Source organism: Melospiza georgiana, chromosome 5 (genome assembly GCF_028018845.1).
Source record: "Melospiza georgiana isolate bMelGeo1 chromosome 5, bMelGeo1.pri, whole genome shotgun sequence".
NCBI classification, from domain to species: domain Eukaryota; kingdom Metazoa; phylum Chordata; class Aves; order Passeriformes; family Passerellidae; genus Melospiza; species Melospiza georgiana.
In genome coordinates this window covers 74,169,727-74,195,385 of record NC_080434.1, presented here as the reverse complement: position 1 = coordinate 74,195,385, position 25,659 = coordinate 74,169,727, and the positions used below count along the sequence as shown (strand labels likewise).

The window sequence follows — 25,659 nt, the reverse complement described above, 5'->3', positions numbered from 1 at the left end:
GTAGTTGGAGCTGGTTCTGTAAGGTCTCAGGGTGAATTTCACCAGATGCAACCAAATTGGGCCACTCCCAGTGGGACAGAAGGAACCCAAAGCTTGGGTAAGCAGACCTGCAGCAAATACTGAGGAAACAAACATAACAGCGTAAAAAATAATAAACCATCCTTTTTTTTTTCTCTTGCTTTTGTTTTTTCTTTTCTTAGTCAGATCAGCATAGCAATTAAAGAGAAGGTGAAAAACTCACCATTACTGAACATTTCATCATCGGTAAGCTGAGCATCCTTAGCACAGAGGACTCCGAAGTTAAAATTCACCGATCCCTGGGAAATAAAGCCAAATATCGTATCGTAAACAATCAAACAGCAGACATAAAAATTTGTTTCCTCTCAGGACTTTCAGGTACGTATGTATCTTTGCATTACACATTAGAACATACACTTTATACCATCACCTAACACATAATAATTTACCTTTAAATTTTGATAGTATAGCATGAATTTTTAACTTAAACTGGTGATCTATCATTATTAAGTTGGTGCATAAAGTTATTTCTGCTGTCACGTTCAAAAAAACATTAATTTTTTTTAACTGTAATGAGCAATTGATTTCGAAGTCATCACAAGCCCATCAAAATACAAAGCTGGGTTCACCGGACGGGTCTGTGAGCTAGAAGAAGTTAGGCTTGTACTTCCCTCTTGTTCTTCCAGAACCAATAAATCCTGTCAACAAAACCAGGATCTTTAGCCCGCTGCTGTGAAAGATTCTACAAGGATGATGGTTTGATTTGTGTTTAGAAGTTTTGATTTGAAATGGCCAGTCCAATGGATAAAGACAGTTTAAGTAGTATTACATTACTATTATTATTATTTCTATTATTATTTTTGCTAGTACTACTACTATTATTATCACCTGCTACTGGAAGAAACAAACCAGTAGCACCTATACTTAATTACTTTTATTTCCAGGAAATAATAAAGAAAAAGAACCAAACCAAAAAAAGTCACTTCCTACCTTTTATATCAAGGGATGAAAAATTTCTCTTGGGCTCTTCTCCAATTTATCAAGACTCATAGCACTGAAAGGCAAACAAAACAGTGCTTTATAGAAGGTCAAGTGCACGTTTCAAGGCTGAACCACCAACTGATTGCAGTGACAGCAGTTACAAAATGAATCCTTCCAAGGGCCTCTCTTAAATGGAATGTTCTGTGGAACTGCCATTTCTTTCCCAAAACACTAACTTCCAACACTTCCTAAACTTATTTTGCATTTTAAAAATAGAAATTAGTAAGACTCTGTGTGGAGGTCAGGTTTATTTCCTTCTAACGCACAGAGCTCTGTTCCATCACCCTTCACTTTGGCTCTACACAGAATCATGGTGAGCTTTTTAGGAGGGCTCAATAATCAATTCTATTTCTCTCTTTTCCTAGTTCTCTCTCTTCTTCAATAATTCAAGGCAAGTCAAATGAAAAATGACAAGTTCAGCATCAGAGTCACACTTTTTCCCTTTGTCTGGTCAAGAACAGGCTCTAAATCCACTTATTGCTGCCTTCAACGATTCAGACTTGCAAAACCATTCTTACATGTTTTACAGGTTTATCATAAAACCCACAGAACGCAAGCTCTGAATTACAGGAAAAGGTACACAGGCAAATATCTAAAGGGATCACTTAATTTTAAATACATACCTTGATAGAGAGCGCACTGAGAACCTTTCCGTGGGACTCTAAGGGACGCATGCTTTCTGAGCACCCTGTAAACAAGAAAAGCTACGATATGCTACAGGACATCCCCACTTTTTCCACATATTCAAATAGGATTTTTAATAAAAACAGTTCAGTTACAAAAGAAGGAAGAAAGCCAAGCTAATTTTACTCAGCTGTATTTACTGCCGATTTAGAGAAAAATGCCGGGCCCCGTCGCCCGTTGCGTCACACGCCGCGCCGGCAGCAGGGCCTGGCGGGAGCTGGAGTCTCGGGCTGACAGCCACGGCTCCGTCCCCCGCCACCGGGAGTTGCAGTCCTTCCCGGGCATCAAATGGATCCTTCGCCCCCGGGCAGGGAAGGACCTGAGGCAGCACCGCTCCTCCCGAATGCCCTCTCTTTTTCCCTCCAACTCTTTTTCTTTTTTTAACTCTGTTTTTCACCCCTTTCCCTTCCCTTCCCTTCTGCTCTCCTGCTTTCTTTCCTTTCCTTTCCTTTCCCCCCCCCCCCCCCTTTTTTTTTCCCTTTCCCTTTCCCTTTCTTTTTCTTGTATTTCTAATCTTGGTTTTCCTTTCTAGCTTTAGAATAAAAAAGCAGCAGTAGTAACATTCAGGATACCTGGGAGTAAAAAAAAATCCCAAAACTATAATGACTGAAAGAAAACTATTTATTCCCTGGGAGCCTGAAATTTTCTATTGCTGCACATGACACAGAGCTTTTTATTCCTTCTTATATATAGTTGATATTTTATACTCACTTTATACACCGCCCCCTGCCGTCTGCACCGGCGCTGTGCAGGCAGAGCGCTGCGGCGTCGTTCGGTTCTGTTTAAATAAACTCGGCTAAATTAGGCTTGGTTCGGCTTAGGTCTAAAATCGTTTCGGTTCGGCTTTTCGTCTAAATTCGGCTTTTCCGGCTCTTCGGCAGAACTTCGGCCCGGTTGGGCTAAAGTCGGTCATATTCGGCTCTTTGCCTAAATGCGGCCAATGTCGGCTACACTCGGTACCGGTTACACTCGGCTATCATCGGCTCTTCGTCTCAAGTCGGCCGTGTTCGGCTACAGTCGGTTCTTCGTCTCAAGTCGGCTGTGTTCGGCTACACTCGGCTCTTCGTCTCAAGTCGGCTGTTGTCGGCCACACTCGTCTCTTCGGCTCAACTCGGCTATTTTCGGCTGCACTGGGCTCTTCGGTTAAACTCGGCTGTTGTCGGCTAAACTCGTCTCTTCGGCTCAACTCGGCTATTTTCGGCTGCACTGGGCTCTTCGGTTAAACTCGGCTGTTGTCGGCTAAACTCGTCTCTTCGGCTCAACTCGGCTATTTTCGGCTGCACTGGGCTCTTCGGTTAAACTCGGCTGTTTCCGGCCACACTCGGCTCTTCGGGGAAACTCGGCTGTGTCCGGCCACACTCGGCTCTTCGGCTCTGCGGAACAATTCGGCCCGGCTCGGCTCCCTCGGGGCGGGAAGGCGGCCGTGAGAGGACCCCGGCACAGCGAGGCGTTTACCCAGATGCCTCTCACAAACCCGCCGAAATACGCCCGCCCGCGGCGCCGCTGAGACCACAGCATGTGTCGGGTACACTTGAAACGCCATAGAAAATACCACCGGGGCCGCGCCGGGGTCGGTATTCCGTGCAGGCAGTCCAGTTACACCCACCCCGGTCCTCCACTTCCCCGCCCTTTTCGCCGCCCTGCTGAGAAGGTCAATTAAAAGTCCGCGACATCCGCGACGCGCCACTCCCAAGGCGGCGGCCTCTCGGTGCAGGGCTGCAGTACCGCGCTCTGCCCACGAGATGGCAGCACTGCCGCCCGCCCCGGCCGGGGGCGCAGCGCGCCTCGGGGCTGCGGCAGCGAAGGCGGCAAAAAAGAACAGGGGCGACCCCCGCCGAAAACTGCTCTGAAATAAACGCCCCAAAACAACCGGGAAGAGGAAAAATAAACTTCTGCCTCTAATCTAATAGGATAAAACAAAACAAAACCCCAACAATTTCTTTAAAAAACAAAATTAAATATTTTATAAATTTTTTTTTCATATTCATATTCACATTTCTATTTAATAATGTATATTGATCTACACTGTCCATTTATACATTTGTTTTTATGAATACATTTCTATTCCATATTGCATATATCCCTAAAACTTAAATTTATTTTTATATTTTTATACATATTTTTACATAGTAAGTATATATTTCTGTTAGGATTTTTACTTCTCTAACACTCACAGTACTCAAAATAAAACCCCTGCCTCTACCCCATACATGGCAAATAAAACCCCCTTTCATTTCAACTGTATTTAAATTTTTTTAAAAAATATTTTTCAAATTTATATTTAAAATGTTTACTGATGTATGATCGATTTTGCATTTATATTTAGCGATTTATTTATAAATTTATATTCTATGTTACATGTGTTCCTATTACTTATATTTTTATATACTTTTACTCATATCTTTATATATTTATTATATCTTTCTGTGTTAGGATTTTTACATCTGTAACACATTATTTAAAATAAAACCCCTGCCTCTACCCACATTAAAGCCAAAAAGAACCTCAGTCTTCTCAACTGTATTTAAATATTTTTTAAAATTCTATTTTCCAGGTTCATATTCACTTTTACATTTAAAATGTATACTAATGTATACTCTTATTTGTATTCTCCATTCCATCTCTTCCTATTATTTATATTTACTTATATTTTGTGTTTACATATATATTTATATCTTGATTTTATATCTCAATATTTAGAAATATATAACAATAATATCTACATTCATATTATTTAAAATAAAAACCCTGCCTCTAACCCAATAATAAAAAAGACCCAAACCCTTTCTTTTAAAAAATATTTAAATAGCTTTTATCCTTATGTCTGATTTTTATATTCCTATTTGTATTTATAAAAATGTATGTTAATGTCTATTGCTTACTTATACATTTATCTTTAGCAATGTCAAGTTATGAATAAATTTACATTCTATATTACATCTGATGCGAGTAGTTATTTATATATTTTTATACATATTTTTGTACATTGATTAAATATTTCTGCGTCAAGATTTTTACTTCTCTAACACTTATAATATTCAAAATAAAACCCCTGCCTCTACTTAAATAAAAGCCAAAACATTCCCTTTCTTTTAAACTATATTTACATATTTTTATATTTATATTCTCGTATAATGTTATTTATATGCTATACTACAACTCTTCATATTACTTACATATATTTATATATAAATTTATATTCATGCTTTAGCAATTTCTCTTTATATATTTATTATATATTCCTATCTTAAGATCCACATTTCTATATTCCTTATATTATTTAAAATAAAACTCCTGCCTCTAACCAAATAAAAACCAAGGACACCCCTTTATTTGAACCAGATTTAAAATGCAGGAAGTAAATTTATTTTTCAAAATTATAGTGATATTTATATGGATATTTTTATTTATTTTATTCATAGATATATATATATTAGAGAGAACCTTCTAACATAATAATAGATATATATTTTCTGTATTGTATATTTCTTTTACTCATATTTATTTAAATTAAATATTTATAGAGATTTGTATTTGTATATATATTTGTATATCTGAATTGATATTTTATTTCTGTCATTTATTTAAAAACCCCAGCCTATAACCTAATAACACCCCCAATTTATTTTAACTCTATTTAAATATTTTTATATTTACAATCTATATTTATTTATCTTTGTGTGTATATATATAAATATAATAGACTATCATTTATCTATGTGATATGCTACAATTATATACCATGTATTATAGTTTTATGTATGTATCTGTTATCTATATTTATGTTTACCACTCTAATTTTAGATTTATTTTTAAATGTATATTTATTTCTATTTTCATCTCTATATTAAACCATGTCAGTTCATTAACCCGACACACCAGAGCCACAACAATACTGTACCTTTGTCAGCACCGGCACGCAGCACACGCCCATCCCATCGCAGCACAGCAAAACAAAACCTATTTCTATTACTAACGGAACAAATATCCCACAACGTCATTGAACCCTAATAAAAACTCAAATAAACCTAACTGTAAATAAATGTTAAATCCCACTATAAAGTAGCCCAAAACCTCCGCACATTGTCATCATAAACTTCCTCCTAAACCAATATCTCAAAAAACTCAAAAACAACTCAAAAACAACTCAAAAATGACACAACTGCTAATAAAAACAAACACCCATTAACAATTAAATCAAACCAACTCACTAGACTCAAAACTGCACAGCTGACCCTAAACATTACTAAAAAAAGTCCCCAAAGCTCTACCTTTATGTTAATGCACAAATAATAACCTATGATCTACCAAAGTTATTTGAAAAAATTTAAAAAAATAATTAAAACCATGAAAATAAAAAACCTAAACCATTAAAATACTAAAAAATATCACTACCCAAATTAAAAAACGTATTGCCTATAAAAACCCATCATTTAAACGCCCCTGTCCCAAAAAATAAAAAAAACTATCGAACCAGAAAGAAATCAGAACTTAGGAACCCTAAAACCATAGCGTTCAAAAAGTCACACCGCATCCCTTATCATACAGCAACTACAAACAACAGAAAACAATACAAGGAATTCTTAAAAACCACCTTAAAACCACTACATTGAAAAACATTTCAAAAATGAAAAACTGCATTTAACAAAAGCCATCTAATAAATTCACACCCAAAACTCCAGCAGCCCAGCTGGCCCTACCAAAGCTGTATGTTTATACATACAACAAACAAAACCAAAATCCCAGTAATACCCATCAGAAATCTATGAAAGAACCCTACTGAAATTAATCCTGCCTCAAATACAAACCAACCCATCCAGAAAGTCAGCTTCACTCAAAAAACATTTTACACAGAGTTAATAATACCAAGAAATAAAACAACACACCATATACCACCAATGCATATCATAGTGAAGGAAAAAAAAAAAACACTACATTTTTTTCTTTTTGTTTTTTAAGCTAACTTCTTTTATTAGCTAGAACAAAAGCTTTTGCCAGGACTGTAACAACAACAACAACTTCTTTTTCTTCTTCTCCTTCTAAAATGTCCCTTCTCACTCCAAAATTCCTTTCAACTCCTGAGTTTATATCCAAGCAAAAAGCAAAATTCGTGCACTCGTGCGTTCGCTGCTCCTGTCAGATTCTCTGTTTCCCTCCACATCTTCTTACACTTTCAGTCCTCACGCTGTCCCGCCGTGATGAGTCTGACAGAAGAATTGGCACAAGTTAACAGAGCATTTCCCTCCCTCCCTCTGGTTTCCTCAGCGCATTTCAATCCATCCCAGGCCTGCAGTGATGCACGCTCACCCCAAAGCTCACAGCAAGCATGCAGCTGCTCAGGCTCACTCGGCTCCAGGGCTCTATGCCTTGGATAGCCGAGGAAACTTCTGATGAGCCTCTGTTCCAATACACTGGAATGCAAACTCACCTCCATCTCAGAGCCTTGGCCAGTGACCTCGGCCAGCCCTTCCCTCACTTCCCTGGGGCACAATGACTTGCAGGCACAAGGATGCAAAGCAGGTTTTTGTCTTTTGAGTGCCAACAGGTCAAATATGTAGGCTTTGACATATCTAATTACCCTCTCTTTGAACTCTCCCAAGGACACTTTCAAAGAAAAGACAGAAGACTGCTGGTACATCCATATGGGATCAGGAGCAAAGCAGCAAGGATCCGAGGCCAGCGGCGCGGCCGGGCAGTGTCGCAACCCTGCCACCCTGTGACAAGGCACACGGCTGCAGAGCCCCAGAGCCTGCAGGCCCTGCAGCTGCCACACGGATGGACCTGGTTCCCTCCCCGGGTGCCCAGAGGGAAACCTGAGGGCAGGCGTCCACCCCGAGGGTGCACCCGCAGCCCCGGGCAGGCATGGAGTCGCCGGCTGCTCTCTGGGGACGAGACCCTCCCTGCAGGCCACACTGCCTCGTCCTCTCCCTCCCTGGGGGACAGGCACCTCCAGGGTCTGTGACCAGCCCCCTTCCGTCAGCATCCAGGGGCTCTGTCAGAGCCAGAGGGCTCAATTCATGGTGAGTACCCATGGCACGCAAATGGCAGCCCGAGGAAATCGTGTTCTGGCCTCTAAGTGCTTGGGACAGGGTCGGATTTTTTGTTTTGTACTTGTATGATGATTAGTACAGCAGGGCTCTGATGGATGACATGGCAACACAGAATTAAAAACTCCTCGACAGGATTACATCGACTTCTAGGCAAAGACAAAAGCTTAGGACCCTTCTGAAATCTACTTTTAATCCAAAGCACGGGGATTGTCAGCATGCTGCACCTTCCAGCTTTTCAAAGCAGCTTACCTCTGAAGACCAGGAAACATTGATTTCCACAGAAACAATGGGCAACCCCCGGGCTAATCTCAGCACTACTGTTTAATAGGGGACCTGCCAGCGTGCCAGTCCAGCTTCAAGTGTGCTTTACTTCAGTCTAATATCCACACAAAATTCTTCTCACATCTCCCAACCCTGACATCTTATTTTCCCCTAAAGCTTCTCTTCATTAGCAATTTCCAAGTAACATGGTATTTTTACAACATTCAAAAATGTCATGCTGGACTGTGCTAGAGAGTAATCTGCAAATATAAGCTTAGCAAAGTTTGAATTGACTTGAACAGAGAAAAAAACTACAAGTGAACACCTACACCTGCCTACAAAGAGCTAACAAGCCCCTGGCAGCTGCCAGCATCAAAGCACAGCGGATGTCTCTAATACAGGGTAAGGATAACAATATCACCTTCTGTTCTCTCCAGCTTCTTTTCCCTGCAGTCATATTTTGCTTCTTATGATTTTTTTAGTCTCTGTATCTTCTTGGACAGCACCGAGACCGACGACAAGGATACGAGAGTCTTTCCCTGCCATAGGGAGAGAACCAGGAAAACAGTTAAAATAAGAACAGGGCAGTTTGAAATTCATACTTGCAACGAGAAGCAGCGCCTAACTAACAGAACAAAAGTAAACAAAGCACGACACCTCCCTGGGGACAGAAGACTTATAAACACTCCAGGATTTACAATTCTAGCGACCATCCCCTTCAGGACAGCAGCCAAGTGTCCCATGGGGTGGTGCTGCACCAAAGAACCATCTGAGAGTGCCCAAAGAGTGAAATGCACAATATTTTGCAAAGACAAAAATCTTGCAAAATAACAAACATACAATAGATGTAAACTACAGGGCAAGAGTACAAGTGTTACCTTTGGGAGCTGGAACCATCCAAGTGAGCACCTGATAACTGGATCCTCACCAGAGTTTGAACCCTTCAGGACACAGAAGGGTTTTCCCCAGAAACTTCACAGACTGAGTTTTGACAGAAGCACGCTCGCCGGATCCTCAGAAACGTCGCCCATTCTCCAGGTGTCTGGAGAGAACTGCAAATGGCTCTCACGTAGTTGGAGCTGGTTCTGTAAGGTCTCTGGGTGAATTTCACCAGATGCAACCAAATTGGGCCACTCCCAGTGGGACAGAAGGAACCCAAAGCTTGGGTAAGCAGAGCTGCAGCAAATACTGAGGAAACAAACATAACAGCGTAAAAAATAATAAACCATCCTTTTTTTTTTCTCTTGCTTTTGTTTTTTCTTTTCTTAGTCAGATCAGCATAGCAATTAAAGAGAAGGTGAGAAACTCACCATTACTGAACATTTCATCATCGGTAAGCTGAGCATCCTTAGCACAGAGGACTCCAAAGTTAAAATTCACCGATCCCTGGGAAATAAAGCCAAATATCGTATCGTAAACAATCAAACAGCAGACATAAAAATTTGTTTCCTCTCAGGACTTTCAGGTATGTATGTATCTTTGCATTACACATTAGAACATACACTTTATACCATCACCTAATACATAATAATTTACCTTTAAATTTTGATAGTATAGCATGAATTTTTAACTTAAACTGGTGATCTATCATTATTAAGTTGGTGCATAAAGTTATTTCTGCTGTCACGTTCAAAAAAACATTAATTTTTTTTAACTGTAATGAGCAATTGATTTCGAAGTCATCACAAGCCCATCAAAATACAAAGCTGGGTTCACCGGACGGGTCTGTGAGCTAGAAGAAGTTAGGCTTGTACTTCCCTCTTGTTCTTCCAGAACCAATAAATCCTGTCAACAAAACCAGGATCTTTAGCCCTGCTGCTGTGAAAGATTCTACAAGGATGATGGTTTGATTTGTGTTTAGAAGTTTTGATTTGAAATGGCCAGTCCAATGGATAAAGACAGTTTAAGTAGTATTACATTACTATTATTATTATTTCTATTATTATTTTTGCTAGTACTACTACTATTATTATCACCTGCTACTGGAAGAAACAAACCAGTAGCACCTATACTTAATTACTTTTATTTCCAGGAAATAATAAAGAAAAAGAACCAAACCAAAAAAAGTCACTTCCTACCTTTTATATCAAGGGATGAAAAATTTCTCTTGGGCTCTTCTCCAATTTATCAAGACTCATAGCACTGAAAGGCAAACAAAACAGTGCTTTATAGAAGGTCAAGTGCACGTTTCAAGGCTGAACCACCAACTGATTGCAGTGACAGCAGTTACAAAATGAATCCTTCCAAGGGCCTCTCTTAAATGGAATGTTCTGTGGAACTGCCATTTCTTTCCCAAAACACTAACTTCCAACACTTCCTAAACTTATTTTGCATTTTAAAAATAGAAATTAGTAAGACTCTGTGTGGAGGTCAGGTTTATTTCCTTCTAACGCACAGAGCTCTGTTCCATCACCCCTTCCTATGGCTCTACACTGAATCATGGTGAGCTTTTTAGGAGGGCTCAATAATCAATTCTATTTCTCTCTTTTCCTAGTTCTCTCTCTTCTTCAATAATTCAAGGCAAGTCAAATGAAAAATGACAAGTTCAGCATCAGAGTCACACTTTTTCCCTTTGTCTGGTCAAGAACAGGCTCTAAATCCACTTATTGCTGCCTTCAATGATTCAGACTTGCAAAACCATTCTTACATGTTTTACAGGTTTATCATAAAACCCACAGAACGCAAGCTCTGAATTACAGGAAAAGGTAATTCACAGGCAAATATCTAAACTGATTACTTATTTGAAAACACATACCTTAATTCAGATATCACCCAGAATGTTTTTGTGGGCCTCTAAGGGAGACATATTTTATGAGTACCCTGTAAACGAGAAAAGCTAGAATATATATTACAGGACATCCCCACTTTTTCCACATATTCAAATAGGATTTTTAATAAAAACAATTAAGTTAAAAAAGAAGGAAGAAAACCAAGGTAATTTTACTCAGCTATATTTACTGCCGATTTAGAGGAAAAAAAAATTCACGGGTGCTGCAAAGAAAAAAAAAGTGAACCATAAACGCTTACAGTAGAATTTTAAAACAAGTGCTTGGATGAAAGAATCCCATGGTACGTGAAGTAGAAAAAAAGTGAAACCACTATCAGACCTGCCTATTTTCTCACCAGTGTACAAGAAAATCCTAAAAGCAGTATAAAGTCGCTGCCTAAAACCGGTCATGGGATGTAACCAAGAACAATTTAGGCATTTGTTAATCTAGACAGAAACCTTTTCTGGATGCTAGTGTCAAATCACAAGTTTTGTCTCTCAGAAGCTCGACAATGCTGGAAAGCATTTTCCCCGGGGCTCGGGAGGGCAGGGGCGGAAGGGGGGGGTGGCTTTGCAGCTCGCACCTGTGCCATCCGAAGCATACAGCCCGCCCGCTCCCTGCGCTGGGCATTCTCCCGGCCATCTCTGGCTTTACCGCCCAGCGCCGCTCCATCCGCTGTCACGGCACAAAGAGCCACGAGCACTAACGCAGGCAGCAGCCCCGCCATGCCGGCGATACCGCAGCGCTCCCTGCTCGCAGCGCCCAACACGCGGCGGAGCCGCCTCCGCCCGCAGCACCGGCAGCAGCCCGAGGGAGACGGCTGCAGCTCGGGGGCTCCTCCGGCGCCTCCGCCAGCCCGAGGGCGGCCGCCCCACCGGGACCGCGGCAGCGCCCGGCGCCGCTCGCCCGGGGGCGGCTCCTGCAGCTCCCGGCCCGCGGCAGCAAAGCACCGCCTCGCCCTCCGCCATCGGCGGGCGGCAGCGCCCCCGGCACCGCTGAGGGAGGCCGAGGAACCGGGCGGATGCTCCTTCCGTGCTGCTCAGCTCCGTGCGGGCGGCCAGACGGAGGCTTCGCCCCTCCAGCGTCGCTGACCCGCGCGGGAGAGGCGCCGGCAGCTGCCTGCGCACAGCCCCGCGCGACCGCCTGGCACGCCAGCCACTCATGTGCCGCGTCAGCCGTTGCGTCACACGCCGCGCCAGCAGCACGGCCTGCCGGGAGTTGGAGTCTCGGGCTGACAGCCACAGCTCCGTCCCCCGGGAGCCACCGGCAGCTGCAGTCCCTCCTGGGCATCAAACGGGTCCTTCGCCCCACGGCGGGGAAGCACCTGAGGCAGCACCGCTCCTCCCGAATGCCCTCTCTTTTTCCCTCCAACTCTTTTTACTTTTTTCACTCTGTTTTTCACCACTTCCCTTCCCTTTTCCTTTTCCCTTTCCTTTCCTTTCCCTTCCCCTTTGTTATATTTCTAATCTTGGTTTACCTTTCCACCTTTAGAATAAAAAAGCAGCAGTAGTAACTTTCAGGCTACCCGAGAGTAAAAAAAAAAAACTCCAAAACGAAAATGATTTAAAGAAAACGATTTATTCCCTGGGAGCCTGAAATTTTCTACTGCTGCACGTGACATAGAGCTTTTATTCCTTCTTATAGATAGTTGATATTTTATTTATATTTATCGTTTATATTGATGTATTATATTAATAACTATATATAATATGCACCTTATTCAAAAAATATACGGGAAATATTTTTTAAATTATTTACCATATCTACTGCTACAACTTATTTTTCCTTATATTTCTAATTTTTATATAAATCTTTAACGTGTTTATGATATATTTCTATACTCATATTTCTACCTTTATATTATTTGTATTTGTAATTTTTACACGAAAACCCCTGCTTTGGCAAAGAAAAAACAAAACCATCCATTATTTTAAGCTACCAATTTTTTTTAATATTTATATTTATCATAATATACAACAAATGATAGATATAGATAGATAGATAGATCACATCCATATTTATATCTATTTTATATCCATTTCCTATAATATTTTTAATAAAATATACACAGTATTACTTGTCTTATATATTGTATAAATTTATGTTATTTTACATTTACAATTTCTTATTAATTTTTTATATATCTGCATATAGTTGCAATACACTTATATATTTGTATTTTTGTTTGGGTTGTATTTACATTTATATTCTCTATTCATATATCTATAAACATACACAATACTCTCTTAAAATTAGAATAACTTATTGTAACATATAATGACTTATGTTACATGTTAAATTTTAAAAATTGACCGAATATATAAAAATAAAATTGGCTCATTCCCATTGCTACACATGTATTTCTTTTTTTTCAATATAGTTAGAAGCATAATTGTATTTTTAAAATCCAATTCCTAAATGAAATGACAGAACAAACCGCATCAAATTCCCACCAATATCTTCCAAAAACATCAAGAGACCTCCAACAGCCAAACAAGTGTCAGCGAAAAAACAAAGAACACTCTTTTCAATAACAATTCTCATCACGACAGAAAAATGGAACCAAAATAAAAGAAAATCCTATAGAAACACACACAGCAAATTACAAAAAGTACTAAAAAAAAGTCAAACCAATCTACTAAACTCAAGACAGTGCCACTGACCCTGAACGTTACTAAAAAAGAAAAAACCAACGCAATTCTACCTCTACACTAACTCAAAGAATAAACAATCCTCTGTAAAAATAACTTTAAACCTGAACTAATTAACAAAATGGAAAAACATCTCAACCACTAAAAACTAAGAAATTAACTACCCAAATAAATAAATACTTTAAAAACCCACCATATAAATACCCACGTTCCCAAAATAAACCCTGATAAACAATACTCAAATACATTAAAAGACAACAACAACAACAACCAAAAAAAGAAAATAAAGAAAGCAACAACAAGAATAATACCAAAAACCAAATAAACTGAAATCTGCAACAAAAAACTTATTCCCAACTGAATAAACCCATAGTGCCTCAAGCTATCAAAATAAAAATACCACCTAGAAACAAACACAAAGACTAAAGACAAACGTAACCATAAACAATGTCCCCCAAATTACCCGTAACCATAAAACATACACTACAATCAAACAAACCAAACAAATAAAAGCCCTGGAAGACGATAAACACACATGCAATTATCGAGATTAAAAACCCGCTGCTATGAACGACAGGACGCTTCCCCAAGCCCCCCAAAACAAACACTACACACTCACGCTAATAAAAGCCACCGTAACAGAATTAAAATGCGAACCGCTGCTTCGCGCTACGACCCGTAAAAAACATTGCGCGCCCTTCTAAACATAATACCCCGGCAAAAAAATATATATCCGACTACAAAACCCAATCCGAAACAAACCTTTATCATCCCTACCGGCACCGAGAACCGTGCCGCTCAGGAAGAACACCGTATCCCTTAGCGGACACCCGCTGCAAACCGAACCCAGCGATGCCATCAACGCCTCCAAAGCGCCTCCGAGCCACGGCACCGCCGAACTTGGAGCGGCCGAACCCCGCGCTCGCTGCCGGCCCCGGACGGAGCGCGGCTCCCGGCAGGAAAGCGGCTTCTGCGGCGGCCGCTCCGGCACGCGGGGCCGGCGCCGTCCCGGGGAGCCCCGCCCGCTGCCCCTGCCCGGCGGGGCCGGCACCGGGCCCGGGGCTACCGGCGGCGCCCGAGCCCCGCGCCCGGAGCGGACGGAGCGGCCGGCACCGCCCGGGCCGGCGCAGCAGCGCCCGCGCCGCCTCTGCCGCCCTTGGCCGGCCCGGCCCGGCTCCGCTCGGCTCCGCACGGCTCGCACCGGCGCGGCTCCGCCACTGCCGCCCTCGGCCGGCCCGGCCGCGCCGAATCCCCCGTGCGCCCCGGCAGCTGCCCGGGCCGTGCCAGCAGCGCTCCCGAGCGGGAACGTTCCGCGCCGGGCCGCGGGCACGGGCAGCGCCCTCCAATGCAGCGGCACAGCCCCATTGCAGCCCTGCAAACGCTGCCGGAGCTGCGGCTTCCCGCAAGCCAACCCCGAAACCGCAGATGGGGCGCACCTCACTTCAACAAGGGCAAAGAAATGTGTTCTCCCCTCCAATTTCACCCCCTAGGAGAGCAGAAAAGAAGGGGCGCTCCCCAAATGAAAGCCTTTGACTGATGGGAAAGGGCGATTTCGACCTCCATTCAAACCCTTGAAAAGGAGGGACACCAAGGCTGCCCCCTCCATTTAAACCCGAGGGTGGTGCAAATGGGGTGGCTGCCTTCAAATCAAACCCAGAATACCACAAGAATCCTTTTCCCATTCCCCTTAGAATAGAACGCAGGGGTTCCCTGTCACCCCCGGGATACCCCTAACAGCCTGGAAAAGGCAGCTTTTCCTGCAATCAACACCCTTAAAACCACAAGTCAAGAGGGATCCCCTCAGGTCAAACGCAGACAATAAAAGAAGAGGAGCTGCTTCCTTCTCCTTAATTCCTTTTGCCTTCATAAGCTCCATTTTTGTTCCTGGGAATCCGGGGAGGGACTGGCAAGATGAAATTGCAAAGGGGAAGGAGAAAATTCCCCTCTCCGAACCCACACGGGCTCACCTGTTCGGCCGCTGCTCCCCGGCACAAAGATTCGTCCCTCGGCACCTCCTTTAAGCGATGCTCCACGTACCCAAGCGCGAATCCAGGTGTTGCCCCCGACCCTGTGGGAAGCTCTCGCAGTCCTTCCATGAGACAGCGCCGGGAGCGCCCCATAAACCCCTCCACTCAGCAGCTCCATGCAAAAGGGAGCTGAGGCAAAGCCTCCCCCTAAAACAGCCTCGCCCCGGCAGGAGCCGGCCCCTCATCATCCTCACACTCACACCTGGGCTGCTCCGAGCCCTCATCGTCCTCACACTCACACCTGGGCTGCTCCGAGCCCCCATCATCATTACAGCTCACACCTGGGCTGCTCCGAGCCCCCATCATATGTTTTTCACAATTATATTCGCATTTATATTTAGAATTTAAATTACTGTATAATAAAAATTGTATTATATATTGCATCTCTTCATGTTACTTACATAGATTTCTATTCATAGTTTGGCATTATATCTTTGTATCTCTATATATTTATTATATATTTCTGTATGTTGATTTACATTTCTATAGTACTTATATTATTTAAAATAAAACCCCTGCCTCTAACGAAATAAAAAGCAAAGACAACCCTTTCTTTAAAACACATTTAAAATTTTAAAAATAATTTTGTTTGTCATAATTTTATTCACATCTATATTTGTAATTTTCATTTGTTATATTTATAGATATTATATATATTGGAGAGAATATCTTTTTATATAATAATAGATATATTCTTTTGACACAATAGATTTCTTTTACTTATATTTATATGTATTAAATATTTATTGATATCGACATATATATATGATATATTTGGATTTCTAGTTTTATATTTTTTATGAAATCTCCAGCCTATACCCCAATAAAAGCCAAACTATCCCCAATTTATTTAAACTATATTTAAACATAAATCGTGTCACAGCTGCATTGCACAGCAGTGCCCCAAGCTAATCTGACACTTGTTCATCTCCTGGACCTGAATCTGAACCCGCTCACCTTGATCGCACCTGGCAGAACCATTTTCGTACCTTTTTCTGGCATGTCTTGTTTTTGTTTTTTTTTTTGTCTTGAGTTTTTGTGGCCTTTATTGCCTCTCTTTCTTGCCTTGTTTCTTGGGGCTTTTACTCCCTTTTTCCTTGATTTTTTTCTGGCACTTCTTGGGGTTTTTTCTTCGTTTCTTCTTGCCCATCTTGTTGGGTTTTTTTGGTTTTTCCTTGCCCCCCTTGGGGTTTTTTTTTCAGGTGTTTTGGTTTTTTTTTTTTTTCCCCTTGGATTTTCTTGGCCTTCTTTTTTTTTCTTTTCTGGATTTTTTCTTCCCCATCTTGGTTTTTAGTTCTGATTTTATTTCTTGCCCATTTTGGGGTTTTTCTCTGGTCTGTTTTCAGGGATTTTTCTTGCCCATCTTGGGTACTTTTCTGTTTTGTTTTGTTTTGTTTTTTTTTTTTTTTTTTTTTCTCTGCCTTTCTTACGGTTTTTTCTGGTTTATTTTTTTTTCTGGGATTTTTCTCGCCCATCTTGGGGGTTTATTCTGGGCTTTTTCATGCCCATCTTGGGGTTTTCTTCTGCGTTTTTTTCTTGCCCATCTTGTTCTTGGTTTTCGTTTTTTTTTTCTTTTTTTTTTTTTTTTTTTGTTTTTGTCTTTATTTTGTTTTATTCCTGTTTTTATTTCTGTGGTATTTCTGGGATTTTTCTTGCTCATCTTGGATTTTTCGGGGAGGGGGGTTTCTCACCCATTCCGAGGTTTTTTTTTTTTTTTATGTGGGTTTGTTTTTTTGTTGTGTTTTTTTTTTTTTTTTTTTTTTTTTTTTGTTTGGTTTTTTTTTTTTTTTCCGTAGGTTTCTCCTTGCCCTCCTGGTTTTTGGGTTTTTTGTCTGTCTTCCTTCCTTCCTTCCTGTCCTTCCTTCTTTCTTCCTTTCATTTCCTTTCCTTATTTTCTTTTTTTCTTTTTCTTTCTTTCTTTCCCTGCATTTCTAATCTTGGTTTTCCTTTCTAGCTTTAGAATAAAAAAGCAGCAGTAGTAACTTTCAGGCTACCTGGGAGTAAAAAAAACTCCAAAACGAAAATGATTTAAAGAAAACGATTTATTCCCTGGGAGCCTGAAATTTTCTACTGCTGCACATGACATAGAGCTTTTATTCCCTCTTATAGATAGTTGATATTTTATACTTTATACAGCGCCCCCTGCCGTCTGCACAGGCGCACTGCATGCAGAGCGCTGCGGCGTCGTTCGGTTCTGTTTAATGAAACTCGGCTGAATTCGGCTTGCTTCGGCTCTTGGTCTAAACTCGTTTCAGTTCGGCTCTTCGGCTAAACTCGGTCGTATTCGGCACGTTGTCTAAATGCGGCTCAAGTCGGCTACACTCGGCTATCGGTTCCAGTCGGCTATCATCGGCTCTTGGTGTAAACTCGGCTGTTTTCGGCCGCACTGGGCTCTTCGGTTCAAGTCGGCTGTTTTGGGCCGCAGTCGGCACTTCGGGGAAACTCGGCTGTTCCCGGCCGCAGTCGGCTCTTCGGGGAAACTCAGCTGTTTTCGGCCACACTCGGCTCTTCGGGGAAACTCGGCTGTTTTCGCCCACACTCGGCTCTTCGGCTCTTCGGAACTATTCGGCCCGGCTCGGCTCCCTCAGGGCGGGAAAGCGGCCGTGAGAGGACCCCGGCACAGCGAGGCGTTTACCCAGATGCCTCTCACAAACCCGCCGAAATACGCCCGCCTGCGGCGCCCCTGAGCCCACAGCATGTCTCGGGTACACATGAAACGCCACAGAAAAATCCGTCGGGGCCGCCATGACGTCGGTATTCCGTGCAGGCAGTGCAGTTACACCCACTCGGTCCTCCACTTCCCCGCCCTTTTCGCCGCCATGCTGAGAAGGTCAACCAAAACTCCGCGACATCGGCCACGCGCCACTCCCAAGGTGGCGGCCTCTCGGTGCACGGCTGCAGTACCGCGCTCTGCCCACAAGGCGGCAGCACTGCCGCCCGCCCCAGCCGGGGGCGCAGCGCGCCTCGGGGCTGCGGGCAGCGAAGGCGGCAAAAAAGAACAGGGGCGATCCCCGCCGAAAACTGCTCTGAAATAAACGCCCCAAAACAACCGGGAAGAGGGGAAAAAAACTTCTGCCTCTAGCCTAATAGGATAAAAGACAAAACAAAACAAAACAAAACACAACACAAAAAATAAAAAACCAAAAAAAACAAAGAAAAAAAAAAACCCAACAATTTCTTTAAAAAACTATTTAAATATTTTTAAAATATTTTTTCATATTGATATTCACATTTCTATTTACAATGTATATTGATGTACACTGTCCATTTACACATTTCTTTTTATAAATACATTTCTATTCGATATTGCATATATCCCTACAACTTAAATTTATTTGTATATTTTTATAAATATTTTTACATAGTAAGTATATATTTCTGTTACGATTTTTACTTCTGTAACACTTGGATTATTTAAAATAAAACCTTTGCCTCCATCCACATTAAAGCCAAAAAGAACCCCTTTCTTCAAAACTGTATTTAAATATTTTTTTAAATTCTATTTTTCAGGTTCATATTCACATTTACATTTAAAATGTATACTTATGTATACTGTTATTTGTATTCTTCATTACATCTCTTCCTATTATTTGTATTTATTTATATTTTGTGTTTATATATATATTTATATCTTGATTGTATATCTCAATATTTAGAAATATATAACAATAATATCTACATTGATATTATTGAAAATAAAAACCCTGCCTCTAACACAAGAAGAATAAAAAAAAACCCAACCCTTTGTTTTAAACAATATTTAAATAGATTTTATCCTCATGTTCAATTTTTATATTCATATTTGTATTTATAATGTATATTAATGTCTATTGCTTACTTATACATTTATCTTTACCAATGTCAATTTCTTAATAAATTTATATTCTAGATTACATCCGATGCGAGTAGGTATTTATATTTTTTATATATTTTTATTCATATTTTTTATATTGATTAAATATTTCTGCGTCAAGATTTTTACTTCTGGAACACTTATAATATTCAAAATAAAAACCCTGCCTCTACTTAAATAAAAGCCAAAACATTCCCTTTCTCTTAAACTATATTTACATATTTTTACATTTATATTCCCATTGATAATTCATATTGCCATATAATGTTATTTATATTCTATACTACAACTCTTCATATTACTTACATATATTTATATTTAAATTTATAGTCATAGTTTAGCAATTTCTCTTTATATATTTACTATATATTTCTATCTTAAGATCCACATTTCTATATTACTTATATTATTTAAAATAAAACTCCTGCCTCTAACCAAATAAAAACCAAGGATACCCCATTATTTGAACCAGATTTAAAATTTAGGAAGTAAATTTATTTTTCAAAATTATAATGATATTTATATGGATATTTTTATTTATTTTATTCATAGATATTATATATATTAGAGAGAATAATAACCTTCTAATATAATCATAGATATATATTTTCCGTATTATATATATTTTTACTTATATTTATTTAAATTAAATATGTATAGATATTTGTATTTCTATATATATTTGTATATCTGAATTTATATTTTATTTCTATCATTTATTTAAAATTCCCAGCCTATAACCTAAAAAAAACCCCCAATTTACTTTAACTCTATTTAAATATTTTTATATCTACAATCTATATTTATTTATCTTTGTGTATATATATATATATAAAATAGACTATCATTTATCTATATGATAATATGTTACAATTATATACTATGTATTTTAGTTTTATGTATGTATCTGTTATCTATATTTATGTTTACCACTCTAATGTTATATTTATTTTTAAATGTATATTTATTTCTGTTTTCATCTCTATATTAAACCATGTCAGTTCATTAACCCGACACACCAGAGCCACAACAATACTGTACCTTTGTCAGCACCGGCACGCAGCACACGCCCATCCCATCGCAGCACAGCAAAACAAAACCTATTTCTATTACTAACGGAACAAACATCCCACAACGTCATTGAACCCTAATAAAAACTCAAATAAACCTAACTGTAAATAAATGTTAAATCCCACTATAAAGTGGCCCAAAACCTCTGCACATGCTCATCATAAACTTCCTCCTAAAATGATATCTCAAAAACCCCAAAAAACTCAAACACACCTTGAAAATGACACAACTGCTAATAAAAACTAACACCCAATAAAAATTAAATCAAACCAACTCACTAGACTCAAAACTGCACAACTGACCCTAAACATTACTAAAAAAAGTCCCCAAAGCTCTACCTTTATGCTAATGCACAAATAATAACCTATGATCTACCAAAGTTATTTGAAAAAATTAAAAAAAATAATTAAAACCATGAAAATAAAAAACCTAAACTATTAAAATACTAAAAAATATCACTACCTAAATTAAAAAACATATTGCCTATAAAAACCCACCATATAAATGCTCCTGTCCCAAAAAATAAAAATAAAAAAAACTATCCAACCAGAAAGAAATCAGAACTTAGGAACACCAAAACCATAATGTCCAAAAGGTCACACCACATCCCTTATCATACACCAACTACAAACAAGATAAAACAATACAATGAATTCTTAAAAACCACCTTAAAACCACTACACTGAAAAACATTTCAAAAATTAAAAACTGCATTTAACAAAAGCCATCTAATAAACTCACACCCAAAACTCCAGCAGCCCAGCTGGCCCTACCAAAGCTCTAGGTTTATACATACAGTAAACAAAACCAAAATCCCAGTAATACCCATCAGAAATCTATGAAAGAACCCTACTGAAATTAATCCTGCCTCAAATACAAACCAACCCATCCAGAAAGTCAGCTTCACTCAAAAAACAATTTACACAGAGTTAATAATACCAAGAAATAAAACAACACACCATATACCACCAATGCATATCATAGTGAAGGAAAAAAAAAAAACACTACATTTTTTCCTTTTTGTTTTTTAAACTAACTTCTTTTATTAGCTAGAACAAAAGCTTTTGCCAGGACTGTAGCAACAACAACAACTTCTTTTTCTTCTTCTCCTTCTGAAATGTCCCTTCTCACTCCCAAATTCCTTTCAACGCCTGAGTTTACATCCAAGCAAAAAAGCAAAATTCCTGCACTCGTGCGTTCGCTGCTCCTGTCAGATTCTCTGTTTCCCTCCACATCTTCTTACACTTTCAGTCCTCACGCTGTCCCGCCGTGATGAGTCTGACAGAAGAATTGGCACATGTTAACAGAGCATTTCCCTCCCTCCCTCCCTCCCTCTGCTTTCCTCAGCGCATTTCAATCCATCCCAGGCCTGCAGTGATGCACGCTCACCCCAACGCTCACAGCAAGCATGCAGCAGCTCAGGCTCACTCGGCTCCAGGGCCCAGAGCCTGCAGGCCCTGCAGCTGCCACACGGATGGACCTGGTTCCCTCCCCGGGTGCCCAGAGGGAAACCTGAGGGCAGGCGTCCACCCCGAGGGGGCACCCGCAGCCCCGGGCAGGCATGGAGTCGCCGGCTGCTCTCTGGGGACGAGACCCTCCCTGCAGGCCACACTGCCTCGTCCTCTCCCTCCCTGGGGGACAGGCACCTCCAGGGTCTGTGACCAGCCCCCTTCCGTCAGCATCCAGGGGCTCTGTCAGAGCCAGAGGGCTCAATTCGTGGTGAGTACCCATGGCACGCAAATGGCAGCCCGAGGAAATCGTGTTCTGGCCTCTAAGTGCTTGGGACAGGGTCGGATTTTTTGTTTTGTACTTGTATGATGATTAGTACAACAGGGCTCTGATGGATGACATGGCAACACAGAACTAAAAACTCCTCGATAGGATTACATCGACTACTAGGAAAAGACAAAAGCTTAGGACCCTTCTGAAATCTACTTTTAATCCAAAGCACGGGGATTGTCAGCATGCTGCACCTTCCAGCTTTTCAAAGCAGCTTACCTCTGAAGACCAGGAAACATTGATTTCCACAGAAACAATGGGCAACCCCCAGGCTAATCTCAGCACTACTGTTTAATAGGGGACCTGCCAGCGTGCCAGTCCAGCTTCAAGTGTGCTTTACTTCAGTCTAACATCCCCACACAATTCTTCTCACATCTCCCAACCCTGACATCTTATTTTCCCCTAAAGCTTCTCTTCATTAGCAATTTCCAAGTAACATGGTATTTTTACAACATTCAAAAATGTCATGCTGGACTGTGCTAGAGAGTAATCTGCAAATATAAGCTTAGCAAAGTTTGAATTGACTTGAACAGAGAAAAAAACTACAAGTGAACACCTACACCTGCCTACAAAGAGCTAACAAGCCCCTGGCAGCTGCCAGCATCAAAGCACAGCGGATGTTTCTAATACAGGGTAAGGATAACAATATCACCTTCTGTTCTCTCCAGCTTCTTTTCCCTGCAGTCATATTTTGCTTCTTATGATTTTTAGTCTCTGTATCTTCTTGGACAGCACCGAGCCCGACGACAAGGATACGAGAGTCTTTCCCTGCCGGACAGAGAGAACCAGGAAAACAGTTAAAAAAAGAACAGGGCAGTTTGAAATTCATACTTGCAACGAGAAGCAGCGCCTAACCAACAGAACAAAAGTAAACCAAGCATGATACCTCCCTGGGGACAGAAGACTTATAAACTCTCCAGGATTCACAATTCTAGCGACCAACCCCTTCAGGACAGCAGCCAAGTGTCCCATGGGGTGGTGCTGCACCAAAGAACCATCTGAGAGGTTCCAAAGAGTGAAATGCACAATATTTTGCAAAGACAAAAAATCCTGCAAAATAACAAAAATACAATAGATGTAAACTACAGGGCAAGAGTACAAGTGTTACCTTTGGCAGCTGGAACCATCCAGGTGAGCACCTGATAACTGGATCCTCGCCAGAGTTTGAACCCTTCAGGACACAGAAGGGTTTTCCCCAGAAATTTCACAGACTGAGTTTTGATAGAAGCACGCTCGCCGGATCCTCAGAAACGTCGCCCATTCTCCAGGCGTCTGGAGAGAACTGCAAATGGCTCTCACGTAGTTGTAGCTGGTTCTGTAAGGTCTCAGGGTGAATTTCACCAGATGCAACTGAATTGGGCAACTCCCAGTGAGACAGAAGGAACCCAAAGCTTGTTTTACCCAAACCTTGGGTAAGCACAGCTCCAGCAAATACTGAGGAAACAGACATAAAAGGGTAAAAATAATAAAGCTATTGCTTTTTCTTTAATCTTGCCCTTTTTTTTTTTATTCAGATGAGCAAAACAATGAAGGAGAAGGTGAAAAACTCACCATTACTGAACATTTCATCATCTGTAAGCTGAGCATCCTTAGCATAGAGGACTCCAGAGTTAAAATTCACTGATCCCTGGGAAATAAAACCAAATATATGACAAACAGTCAAACAGAAGGCGTAAAAATTTGTTTCCTCTACGGACTTTCAAGTACGTATCTTTGTATATATCCTACACATTACAACATACACTTTACACCATCTCCTAATATATAATAATTTACCTTTAAACTTTGATAGTATAGTGTGGAGAAATGGCTCCATGACAGAGGTCACGCAGACATTCGCTCGTTAGCCGACCAGGAGCTGGGAAAGTACCGAACACAGGTATTTTTGAGTTTTGCACCTGCAAGATAGCGTGTGCCTGGGCCTAGCTGGGTAGGATAACAAGTAGACAGAGAGACGTGGGAAATAGGGAATGTAGGCCCAAAGGAATGAGGAAGAGTTGATGGTATAGTTTAACCAATAGATCGCTTGGCTTACAGAATATTCATAAGCTTATTATGTGCTGTATAAGTGTCTGATACTCTCTGCAATAAACATAGCTTGCTGATCTCATATTGAGTGTCCGAGTCTTCCCTCACCCAAGAGTATAGCATAAAATTATTAACTAAAATTGGTGATCTATTATTATTAAGTTGTGCTTAAAGTTATTTTTGCTGTCATGTTCAAAACAATTTTTTTTTTTACTGTAATGAATGAGCAATTGATCTCAAAGTCATCACAAGCCCATCAAAATAACAAAGCTCTATTCACCGGGCAGGTCTGTGAGCTAGAGGGTAGTTAGGCTTGTACTTACCTCTTGCTCTTCATGAACCAATAAATCCTGTCAACAAAACCAGGATCTTTAGCCCGCTGCTGTGAAAGATTCTACAAGGATGATGGTTTGATTTGTGTTTAGAAGTTTAGATTTAAAATGGCCAGTTCAATGGATAAATAAAGACAGTTTAAGTAGTATTACTTTACTCTTATTATTATTATTATTGGTATTAGTATTATCAGCTACTGGAAGAAACAAACCAGTAGTATCTATACTTAATTACTTCTATTTCCAGAAAACAATAAAGAAAAAGAACCAAACCAAAAAAAGTCACTTCCTACCTTTTGTATCTCAGGATGATGAATTTCTCTTGGGCACTCCTCCAATTTATCAAGACTCATAGCACTGAAAGGCAAACAAAACAGTGCTTTATAGAAGGCCAAGTGCACGTTTCAAGGCTGAACCACCAACTGACTGCAGTGACAGCAGTTACAACATGAATCAGTCCAAGGGCCTCTCTTAAATGGAATGGAATGTTTTGTGGAACTGCCATTTCTTTCCCAAAATACTAACTTCCAACACTTCCTAAACTTATTTTGCATTTTAAAAACAGAAATTAATAAGACTCTGTGTGGACATCAGGTTTATTTCCTTCTAATGCACAGAGCTCTGTTCCATCATCCTTCACTTTGGCTCTACACTGAATCATGGTGAGCTTTTTAGGAGGGCTCAATAATCAATTCTATTTCTCTCTTTTCCTAGTTCTCTCTCTTCTTCAATAATTAAAGGCAAGTCAAATGAAAAATGACAAGTTCAGCATCAGAGTCACACTTTTCCCCTTTGTCTGCTCAAGAACAGGCTTTAAATCCACTTATTGCTGCCTTCAACGATTCAGACTTGCAAAACCATTCTTACATGTTTTACAGGTTTATCATAAAACCCACAGAACACAAGCTCTGAATTACAGGAAAAGGTACACAGGCAAATATCTAAACTGATTACTTATTTGAAAACACATACCTTAATTCAGATTTCACCCAGAATGTTTCTGTGGGATACTAAGGGAGACATATTTTGTGAGTACCCTGTAAACGAGAAAAGCTAGAATATATATTACAGGACATCCCCACTTTTTCCACATATT

At 40.4% G+C, this 25,659-nt stretch overlaps 4 long non-coding RNA genes across 6 annotated transcripts in view; all 4 read right to left on the bottom strand.

The window, feature by feature from the left end:
- Window positions 1-292: 292 nt before the first annotated feature.
- Window positions 293-2,719, bottom strand: LOC131083343 (uncharacterized). 3 transcript variants are annotated; one of them, XR_009114424.1, is made up of 4 exons: window positions 2,455-2,719; window positions 1,683-1,747; window positions 1,009-1,072; window positions 657-716 (listed from the first exon to the last, which is right to left on the bottom strand). It is a non-coding gene; the product is annotated as an uncharacterized LOC131083343 (long non-coding RNA). The 3 variants fall into 3 exon arrangements; XR_009114423.1 differs by lacking the exons at window positions 657-716; window positions 2,455-2,719 and adding an exon at window positions 293-317 and having other exon boundaries at window positions 1,683-1,897; XR_009114422.1 differs by lacking the exon at window positions 2,455-2,719 and having other exon boundaries at window positions 1,683-1,897.
- Window positions 2,720-6,679: 3,960 nt separating this feature from the next.
- Window positions 6,680-8,946, bottom strand: LOC131083340 (uncharacterized). The gene is made up of 3 exons (XR_009114419.1): window positions 8,933-8,946; window positions 8,476-8,593; window positions 6,680-6,947 (listed from the first exon to the last, which is right to left on the bottom strand). It is a non-coding gene; the product is annotated as an uncharacterized LOC131083340 (long non-coding RNA).
- A 1-nt stretch (window position 8,947) lies between these two features.
- Window positions 8,948-10,235, bottom strand: LOC131083345 (uncharacterized). The gene is made up of 3 exons (XR_009114427.1): window positions 10,133-10,235; window positions 9,365-9,440; window positions 8,948-9,242 (listed from the first exon to the last, which is right to left on the bottom strand). It is a non-coding gene; the product is annotated as an uncharacterized LOC131083345 (long non-coding RNA).
- Window positions 10,236-21,753: 11,518 nt separating this feature from the next.
- Window positions 21,754-25,659, bottom strand: part of LOC131083341 (uncharacterized) — a 38,495-nt gene continuing 34,589 nt past the window's right edge. Inside the window, exon 3 of the long non-coding RNA XR_009114420.1 lies at window positions 21,754-22,079. This is a non-coding gene — a long non-coding RNA (uncharacterized LOC131083341). The remainder of the gene's footprint in view (window positions 22,080-25,659) is intronic.